The following is a 10,739-nucleotide window of genomic DNA, read 5'->3' on the forward strand; positions in this document are numbered from 1 at the left end:
GCTTTAAGGTCCCCCACCTGAAAAGGAAAACCAGAGGCAAACCAGTAGCTGTAGCTGGAGGAGTACTTCTCCGATCTGGAAAAGTTTGCTCGCTCCGCCCGACACGGCAGTACGAAGAAAGGCGCAGGAGACATCACCCAACAGGAGGTCTTCAGGCTGAGGAAGCTCCTCCTCAAGCTCAACCAAGAAGGGGGGAGCACAACCGGGACAGAGTGAGGCGTCAGCCTGGCTGAGGAGGATCGTGTGCGGGGCGACCCGCGGACAAATAGATGCTGGAGGAGTGCGGCGGAGTCCAGATCGTCCAAACTGATTACTAGATACATTTTATATTATATACCTGTCTAATTTGTATACATATTGCTATTAGTTAATGTAAAAATAAAGGTTTTTTCAAAATCAAAAAAATCTCTCTCTCTCTCTCTCTCTCTCTCTCTCTCTCTAGTAGTTTGCAGGTCTATCTATCAGGTCCAACCGCAAGGGCATCCATAAAATCTACATTTCACAGCTGCTATCTCCCCACTACCCATCTCCTTAGTTGTAAACCTAATGCCCTAATTTGCCTCAGAGGGCTTTACAAAACCCTCACATCGGCATTGCAAGTAGCAGAACAAGTGTAGGGCAGGACCACCACTGCTCTATAGGTAATAATGTTGCTCTATAGGTTGGAGCCGCCCCACACAGACCGTTCCAGAGTCTTAATTCATCCAAATCCCTGTCTGATTTAAATAAGGCTCTGCCAAAATCATCAAGCTGGTTTAGAGAGAAGTGCATAAGCTTCTGTAGTTCCACAGATATTGCTGTGACCATTCGGCCAAATATACTTTAACATGTATGTCTGTATGTTCAGTTACATTGAGTTAGACCATTTACCCATCAAACTATTTTGTATCCTAATGCTCTCAGACTCATAAGAGTTTGGATGACTCACTGAGAATTCAGTGGATGAAGTTTTGATTGAAAATACACTGCAGCAGGATTTCCAACTGGAACACACTTAGTGTTGTGGGTCAGCTGCCTTTTCCCCTGTGGCTGTCTTTTCTCCACCTGCAGAGAGAGAGAGAGCTGCACAGCTGTACCTCATCCAGCAATCTCCCCTACAGCATTTAGACCTGGGATGCTCACCTCTCCGGCGCCAGATCGTTGAATTCCACTACGTGGTAACGTTGGCTCCGTACTACTAAGACCCCACCAGTAGCTCTATTTTCTGACCTCTGTTTCTCTCGCCACAGATCCAACTACCCCCCTGGTTCCTCCCTCCCTGCTGCGCTGCGGGTCACCCCAACGAGCCCGACATCTCCATTTGGACTTCACACCGGGTTGCCAGACCTGTACTTTTAAGCTGAGCATTAAAACTATTCTGAGTCACCAGTTGGCGTCCTGTGTGGGATTTCTGCGTGCTGGGTCATACTAAGCCGCCCTAACACTTAGCTGAGGGAAAACTTTTAATTAATTGCAGAAACGACTGTATCTAAAGATTTTTGTCTTCCTTTTTGTTGCAAGACATTTAATTAATGGCTTGCAGTATCGGCAGATGGAAAATGGTCTAGGTAGGGAAATCACATCAAATCACATTCAGCAAACATCCCATGTTGACTTAATGTGAAACAATTAAGGTATCGAAAACACATGTCTACTTTGCAGCTGAATATTTAACACTTATTTCAAAATAAAAAAATCACTTCATCTTATCTTATTTAATCATATTTTTGTCACCCGTACAGGCAATTCAGTACAGTATAATATTCATCAAATAATAATCAGTATGATATAATATGTACTGTGTATGTGTCAATCGTCTCATCTCCTTCAAAGGCGATACTAGCCTGTCGATACGAGCCAAGAATTAGATTTCCAATGGAGGAAGACAAAAATCTGCAGGTAGAGTGATTTGTGCAATTAATTAAAAGTTTTCACTCAGCTGAGTGTGTTCCTAAAATGGGGTTTATCAGAAAAATTCCATCTAAGTTTCTAAACTAAATCTATGCCAAGCATGAATAATTAATAATTGTTTAAGAATTGTTGTATTATGGCGCGTTCACACCAAAGCAGCGTGTTTCTCGCGTCGACATTGCTGGGAACTCGACGCCATTTCAGGCAAAGTTGCGCCAAATGCAGTAAAGGCTGAAATATTCCATCTTTCGCGAGAAAATAGTGTGTCACTGCTGTGCGATAGCCTTCAGTGTTGAGATGCTCCATGCTGTACGATACATTCTCGTACTTATATTGCGACCAGCATCAACAAAGACCATTTTTAAGAAAGAGTATATACAACATCACAGGCCAGTGCAGAGATATAATCTCTCCACCTAGTGGGTCTTCCCCGGGGCCTCTTCCCAGCTGGACGTGCCTGGAACACCTCCCAAGGGAGGTGCCCAGGGGGCATCCTTGCCAGATGCCCAAACCTCCTCAACTAGCTCCTTTCATCGCAAAGGAGCTAGCGGCCCTACTCCGAGCTCCTCGCGAATGGCTGAGCTTCTAACCCTATCTCTAAGGGAGACGCCAGCCACTCTCCTGAGGAAACCCATTTCGGCCGCTTGTACCCGTGACCTAGTTCTTTCGGTCATGACCCATCCTTCATGACCATAGGTGAGGCTAGGAACGAAGATTGACAGGTAGATCGAGAGCTTTGCCTTTCGGCTAACATAAAGGACTTCCAACAATGGCAGCAGCGCGTATACAGAGGTGGGCTATTATACTATCTGCCTATGACTATCACATAACCTATCGCCAGTGAGAAGAACACGGCAATGCAGATGGTCTGTCTCGTGTCCCACTGCCGGAAACCACAGACGCGGGAACAGAGAAAATGACAGCATGCCTACATGCACTACACTGTGAACATCTGGAAGATGCACCACTGAGTGCTAAACAGAATTCCAAGGCAACACACAAAGATGCAGAGCTATCTAAGCTGCACACATACATCATGGAAGGGTGGCCAAAAGAAGTACCAGACGACCTGAAAGTGTACTACAAAAAAAAGAGGAGCTATCTGTTGAGCAAGGTTGTGTTCTCTGGGGAACAAGAGTAGTGGTGTCTACAAAGCTGAGAACAGCAGTGCTTAAGGAAATCTACGGTGGACATCCTGGCATTGTTAAGATGAAGACCATTGCAAGGAAGTATGTTTGGTGGCCGCATGTGGACATGGACATTGAAAAGCTTTGTAAGTAGTGCCAGTTGGAGCAGCGTATGCCACGCCAAGTTCCTCTACACCCCTGGGAGTTCCCGGGAGAGGTTTGGAAAAGGCTCCACATTGATTTTGCAGGTCCGTTTCTGGGTCTCATGTTTATGCTAGTTGTAGATGCCTATTCTAAGTGGTTGGAGGTGTTCAAGATGGCACAAATAGCATCCTCCGCAACCATTTCAAGGCTTCGGAGGAGCACCGCGGCATCCAGCTACAAATGGCTTCGCTGAGAGGTACGTTGCCACATTCAAAGCAGGCATGAAAAAGCAGGGGAGTCACCCGCTGATTTGCATTTGAAGAGACATGTTTGTTCGCGTTTGGACTTCCTGAAGCCAAACATCGCAGTGAGGGTGAGGATGAGGCAGTATCAACAGAAGGAGGAGCATGACTATCGGGCTGTTGAGAGACAGTTTAATGTGGATGATCATGTGTATCTACGCAATACTGTAGGGGATGACCCCAAATGGATCCTGGGAGTTGTTACACAACGGACAGGTCCGGTGTCGTACCGGATGCAGGGAGAGTTAACTGACCAAGTGTACAGACGTCATGGAGACCAGTTGCGACCTCGATACCCTCAGGACGTTTCAGGCCCAGAGCCTCGTGCAGCAGCTCAATCCACTGAGCAGGAGAGGGACCTTGCTGTGTCAGTCTCTGCAGCGCCTACACCACCACCGCTTTGTACGTTGGACCAGCCCGGGCCGCCTGATCCAGAGACAGTGACTTTGAGGCGACTAAGCGGTCGTCACGTTACGGAGATTAAGGCTGTAATGATACGGCGACTTGTTCAGCTGTTGAAGAGGGTTGAGTTATTGTAGCGTTAACATGCTTTGTTTAAGCTGCCGGTCGTTAAATTAACCAAAGTGAAATCATTATTCTGTGACATAAGTATTGTTTTAAGTTGGTGTTATGTTTATGCACTATGGGGGCATTACCTTAAATTTTAAAGGGGAGGTAATGTGGTGTATTTAACATGTGCATTAAGGTTGTCCCTAAAGACTTGCCGTTGTTTAGTATGGGTATTCTGCGCATGTCTGAAGTAAGTAAAAAACGAGAATGTTCTCTCATGCCGAGCCTTGTGTGTTTGTATCCTGCCATCACTTATAAACAGTTAAATGTGTGCCACGTCTAGTTTTAGTACACCACAGCCTCTTAAAAGCAGGTGTTAACCAGAATGCTGGCCGCATTTGCCTCTTTGTGAAATTGCAGCAGAAATTTGAGCCAGACGGCGACAAAGGCCAAGAAAACAAGGTGAAAGAATTTTTGCAACAATCATCACATGTTTTCAGTTGAGTGAACAGAAAATCATTATGCCTAAGATTAAGCAACCATCCAATATTACAGGCAATGCTTCTTGTCACACATGATGTGCATAGCAACTACAGCGCATTTGATGGCATATTGGCCATATCACACACTGTTTTGTTGCTGCTGATTGTTGCTGCCCTCATGCTTATTTAAAAAACTTCAATTTAGCAATGCATTATTGTCTTTTTGTCATGTTTTTTTCTAATACTAATGCAGCTTTCCATTATTAATATTGCATTCCGTTAAACAACCTAGTGTGCAAAGTGACAAGAGATTATTCTTGAATCTTTGAATGTATTAATCCCTGAAGCAAGGGAACACAATATCTCTAAATTTATCCTCCAAGTCTGTGATAATCCTGGAAAAGACACGACACTTGCTGAAAGACGATTAAGGTCGACCAAAACAAATGAGATCAGATCCCTAGTTAATCACAGGCAGCCACAACTTTTAGCCTTGAATTAAAATAAACGGAATGCAAATATTAAACTACTGCAAACCTCATCTTGAACTCACATTAAGGTTTACACATCTTTGGACGTTTTATAAATGAAAAGAGGAAGTACTGCAAGCAATTGTAACTCAGGGGTGGTGATGGACACATACTTGTATTTGACAGACAGACGAATTGACGGTGTTCTTACTCAAAATTGGTGTAAAATTATTAAATAGGACATTTATTGGTAGGTTGTCATCTTTGGTGCTGAAATATATAGAAGGAAAATAAACATACTAAATCAGGACGAGATTACAAACTTTGATGCACAAACATCTTGATTATCAAATGATCCAGGACACAAGAGACAGACAGACGGAAAGAGACAGACGTTTAAATACACAGAGAGACAGAAAGGACAGATGGATATACTGACAAGCACAGACCGAGAAAAACATATTTTCTCTTTTTTGTTACTTTACTTCATCTTAATTGTTTTTATTGAAAGACATTTCATTGTTCATCCGTTCTTTAGTTAAGAAAAGGCACTTCCTCAAACAGGAATCAAGAGCATGTATGTTTATTCCAGTTGCTGTGAAAGAAAAATCGTTTGCATCTTCTTGCACTTGCAAAATTATTCTGGAACTAAAAAAAGTATAAAGAATGAAAGACATGCCGCACTGAGGTGAAATGTATGAATATGCATTGGGTCACAGGTAAAGTGGGAGTTTCCCATAAAGAGATAGGAGGGAATGCATAAAGTGCACTTAATTATGTATTCTGCAGTATGTACAGAAACCTCCAGTGAAAGCGTGCCTCTGTTTTGCGGAGGGTAGGAGGGAATTGTCTCTATTGGATTGCACAGCATCCAGTAGCGAGTAGACCAGAGGTCTGCAACGCTTACTATCCAAAGAGCCATTTGCAAAAGCAAGATCAAGCTCATGAAGTTTTATATGCAGCGGGTGAAATACGTTTTTACACGTCACTATTTTTCTCAGTAAAACAATTTCCAAAGGAGCTATTGATATACATTTTTCACCAGATGTTGGTAACAACCCAAGTAATACATTCAAGAAACCAAAACAAAGCAGTTCAGAAATAGTTATGTGTAATAATGTGAAATGATACAGGGAAAAGGTATTGAACACATGAAGAAAGGGAGGTGCAAAAAGGTATGGAAAGCCAAGACAACAGCTGAAAACTATCAGTAATGAAAAAGCAATCCAGACCCTTGTCAGTGCAAATTAATATCAGCTGGTTCCGTACCAACTGATGGCCTACAAAAAGGTCTCCTTGCCAAGGTGGCACACAAGACACATCCCATGATAGGTAAAAGCAAAGAGCTGTCTCAAGACCGTCGCAACCTAATTGTTTCATAACACAATGATGGCATTGGTTATAGGCACATTTTTAAGCTTCTGAATGTTCCAGTGAGCACTATTGGGGTCATAATACAGCTGTGGAAAGACAATCATTTCACCATAAATTTGTTACGACCAGGTACCTCTGACAGAGGAGTGAAAAGAATAATCAGAAGAGTTGTCCAAGAACCAAGGACCACTTGTGGAGAGCTTCAAAAAGACCTGCAATTAGCAGAGAAAGAAAACAGTAATGCACTCCACCGCCATGGCCTGTATGCACGCTCACCACGCAAGACTCCATGCTGAAAAAAAGAATGTTGAAGCTCGTTTAAAGTTTGCAGCACAACATTTGGAAAAGCCAGTGAAATACTGGGAGAATTTATTGTGGTCAGATGTGTCACGGTTCATGAATCCAGTGACCTCTCCTCGTCTCGTGTTTTTGTTTTTAAGTGTGGGTGTGTGAAGTGGGCGGCGCCATCAATCCTGCGTGATCCAATCCTGCCCATTTCGCCACTCTATATACTCTCACCGTGCCCTTCCTCTCATCGTCAGATCGTTGTTCGATGTCCTCCGTGTTGTGCTCCTGCTGGCGTTCCAGTTTCGTGCCTCATACCTTGTTCCTGCCCGTGTTTCGTCAGTTTCGTCATCACTGGATATTCAACACCTCTGGATTCGTCTCACTTCTCTCATTGGTCTACGCGCTGACCGTCCAGTCCATGCCAGAGATGGGGACTCGAGTTTGAGACTCTGACTCGAGTGCGACTTAAGTCGCACACACAGTGAGTTCAGACTTGACTTGAGACTCGTGAACAATGTTTAATTTTAGGAAACATCTGATGATCTCGCTATACCCCTCCCTCCGTTACCTGCCTACGTAACACGTACTTTGATATATATTGCTGGCTACGCACGCGCAGCCACACATGATGTTGCGAGGTTGTCTTTTGTCCCTGCGAAGTTACCATAGTTGAATGTATGCTAGGTGTTGTTTGTGTATAACTCATAGCTGAGGTTGCTCTGGGCTCTTCGAATAAAAACCCTCTTCCAACGTGGAACACGACTCGCGTCTTGCCTCTTCACGTCGACCTTAGGAGTAAGATGGCAAAGTTTGGACCTCCGGAGCCGTTCGACTTCTCGCAGCCGGCGGAGTGGCTTACATGGCGGCAAAGATTCTCCCGTTTCAGAGTCGCATCGAAACTGGACAAAGAGAGCGGCGAAGTGCAGGTGAACTCGCTCTTGTACTCGATGAGGAGAGATGCCAAAGCTATTTACGGCTCTTTTGTGTTTCCTGCGGCAACCGAGGCCATGCCATATCCAGAGTACGAGTTTAATCTAGTGATGCAGAAATTTGACTTTGTACCGAAAAGGAACGTCATCCACGATCGCACCTGTTTTCACAAGCGGAGCCAATGGGCCGGTGAGGCAGTGGAAGCTTTCGTGCGAAGCCCGTACGAGCTCGCGCAGCACTGCGAGTTCGGTGCGGGGAAGTACGAGCAGATCCGGGACTGGATCGTCATCGGAATAATAGACAAAGTGTCAGATTGGTTCGCTGGTGCAGGCGGAACAGGAAGTAGGACCCAGGCGCAAGATTCTTACAGAGAGTGTTCTTTTTTCAACACAACGGAAACAGGAACAGAGGCGTGCTCCAACGGACGGTTGACTAGACAATGACGCGACAAGGGACAACAGGCACACGGGGCTTAAATACACAAGGGAGGTGCAGGTGATTGGACACAGGTGGGAACACTCAGGCAATCACAGGACAGGAAGTGAAGCTCACCCAGAGACACGAGAGAAAAGAAACTACAAAATAAAACCGGAAGAGGACCCAAACCGTGACACAAAGAGGTTTCTCAAAAACTACAGCTAGAGGCGGATCTGACTTTGGAGAGAGTCTTCCAGCTTGCAGGGCAAAGCGAACAAGTTAAACAACAAAGTGCAGAGCATGTGGAAACTACAGTGAATGAGGTGAGACAGAAACAGTGCAATAGCACAAGGAGGAGCTATGATAAACAACGGCAGGAACAAGGACAGAAATACAGTGAGAACAAAACGAACTGTCAGAGATGCAACAGGATGCATGATAGAAAAGAAAGCTGTCCAGCTCGTAACAAAAGGTGCAGAAAGTGTAATAAAATTGGACATTTTGAGGTTGCGCGTAAATCCAAAATGCTGAAAGAAGTCAGAGCAGGGGCTGTTATGGATTCAGATTCAGAAGATTCTTTATCGGAGAACTATTCCTGAGAGCAACCACGAAGTCAAAACCAAACATAATTGAGGAGTCAAACCCAGATACTGACTGGGATGTAGAGCTACTAGTCAATGGCAGTCCGGTGGATTTCAAAATTGACACAGGTGCTGATACCACCGTTATGACTGAAGAGACTTTCAGCAAGCTACGTCAAAAGCCCAACCTGAACAAGTCCAGGCCAACAGTGTATAGCCCAGGCGGGAAAGTCCAATGCGTGGGTAAGTTCCTTGCCACTACTACATACAAAAGTCAGAAATACCAATACTGGATTACAGTCATAAGAGGACAGTATGTTAGTAACTTGTTGGGCAAGGCAGTGGCAAAGTGCATGGGACTGGTAGCGAGAGTCAATGCTATCACTAGTGACTTAACAAGCGATGTGTTCGGGGAAATAGGGCTACTGAACTGTAAACCTGTTAAGATCGAGCTGACTGAAGAAGCAGTCCCATACAGCGTCAACACGCCACGCAGAGTTCCGTTTCCTCTCCTTCCAAAGGTGGAGAAAGAGCTAAAGCGCATGCTGAGCCTCGACATCATTGAGGAGGTTACAGAGCCGACAGATTGGTGTGCCCCAATGGTGCCCGCTCCAAAACGCAACAAGGACGAGGTCAGAGTGTGTGTAGATTTGAAACGCTTGAACAAGGGGGTGAAGCGTGAACGTTACATTTTGCCCACACTGGATGATATAACACCTAAGCTGGCAGGAGCCACGGTTTTCTCCACTCTGGATGCCTTTAGCGGGTTCTGGCAAATTCCATTGGACCCCAACGGCCAAAGACTGACAACCTTTATAACCCCAATGGGACGGTTTTGCTTCAAACGTCTGCCTTTTGGCATTACATCAGCGCCCGAGATTTTGACTGACCTGCTCAAAGGCCTAGAAGGGACTGTCGTTGTGATGGATGACATCCTGGTTTATGGATCTACAAAAGAGGAGCATGACCGCCATCTCGACGCGGTGCTGCGGACGGTTAAGGCGTCTGGTCTCAAGCTCAACAGGGCCAAGTGTCACTTTGGGAAGACGGAACTACAGTTCTTTGGAAACATCACCAGCGCGGAGGGGGTGAAGCCTGACGAGAGCAAAGTGGAGGCTATCGCTCAGATGTCCAGTCCTTCCATCGTGGAGCAGCTGCGGCAGGTGCTCGGACTGGTTAACTATGTTGGAAAATTCCTGCCAGGTCTGTCTACAGTGTTGCATCCACTCACTAACCTGCTTAAGAAGGAGACTGCATGGGTTTGGGGTGAGCCTCAGGAGCAAGCATTTAACAAAGCAAAAGAAATGCTCATGGCTGCACCAGCCCTTTGTTATTACAACACCAACAGACCAACAGTGGTCAGTGCCGACATCCAGCAGCTATGGGCTTGGTGCTGCCCTGTTGCAAGACCATGATGGAGAGTTGCGGCCTGTTGCCTTTTGCTCGCGCACACTCACCGATGCGGAGAGGAGGTATTCTCAGATCGAAAAGGAGTGTCTGGCATCTGTCTGGGCTTGTGAACGTTTCGCCCGCTACATTCAAGGTATGGGCCGGGTCCGTTTTCAGACTGACCACAAGCCACTGGTGCCATTGATTAATTCATACGACCTGGACAAAACGCCACTACGATGTCAGAGACTGCTCATGCGTCTCATGGGATTCAATGTCGCTGCCGAACATGTTCCTGGTAAGCAGCTAGTAGTCGCAGATGCACTCTCCAGACACTCACTGAAAGACAGTTACGTGCCTGAAACAGAAATGCTGGTAAAGGCATATGTGAACACTATGGTGGCTAGCAAACCAATCAAGTCACCCAAGCTCGAGGAAATTCGCAAAGTCACACAAAGTGATGCTGAGCTTAAAAAAATAATCACATTCATCAGAAAAGGGTGGCCTCGCAACATGGCAGAGGGCTCACCGCTGCGTGGATACTATGCAGCCAGAAATCACTTGTCAGAGTTGGACAATCTGGTCCTATACCACGACCGCATAGTAGTTCCAGCAGCTCTAAGAGCTGGAGTCCTGGACCAACTGCACGAGGGTCACCAGGGCCTCACCAAGTGTCGGGAGCGAGCCAAGTTGACAGTTTGGTGGCCAAGCATCGGAGCACAAATCACTAACAAAGTGAAATTATGTGACTAAGAACCGTGCAATGCAAAATATGCGCCAATACAATAAAAGATTCTGGCTCAACCACGTCAAATTTTATCAGGCATCTGAAAAC

Source organism: Pungitius pungitius, chromosome 4, assembly GCF_949316345.1.
Source record: "Pungitius pungitius chromosome 4, fPunPun2.1, whole genome shotgun sequence".
In the NCBI taxonomy this organism is placed as follows: Eukaryota; Metazoa; Chordata; class Actinopteri; order Perciformes; family Gasterosteidae; genus Pungitius; species Pungitius pungitius.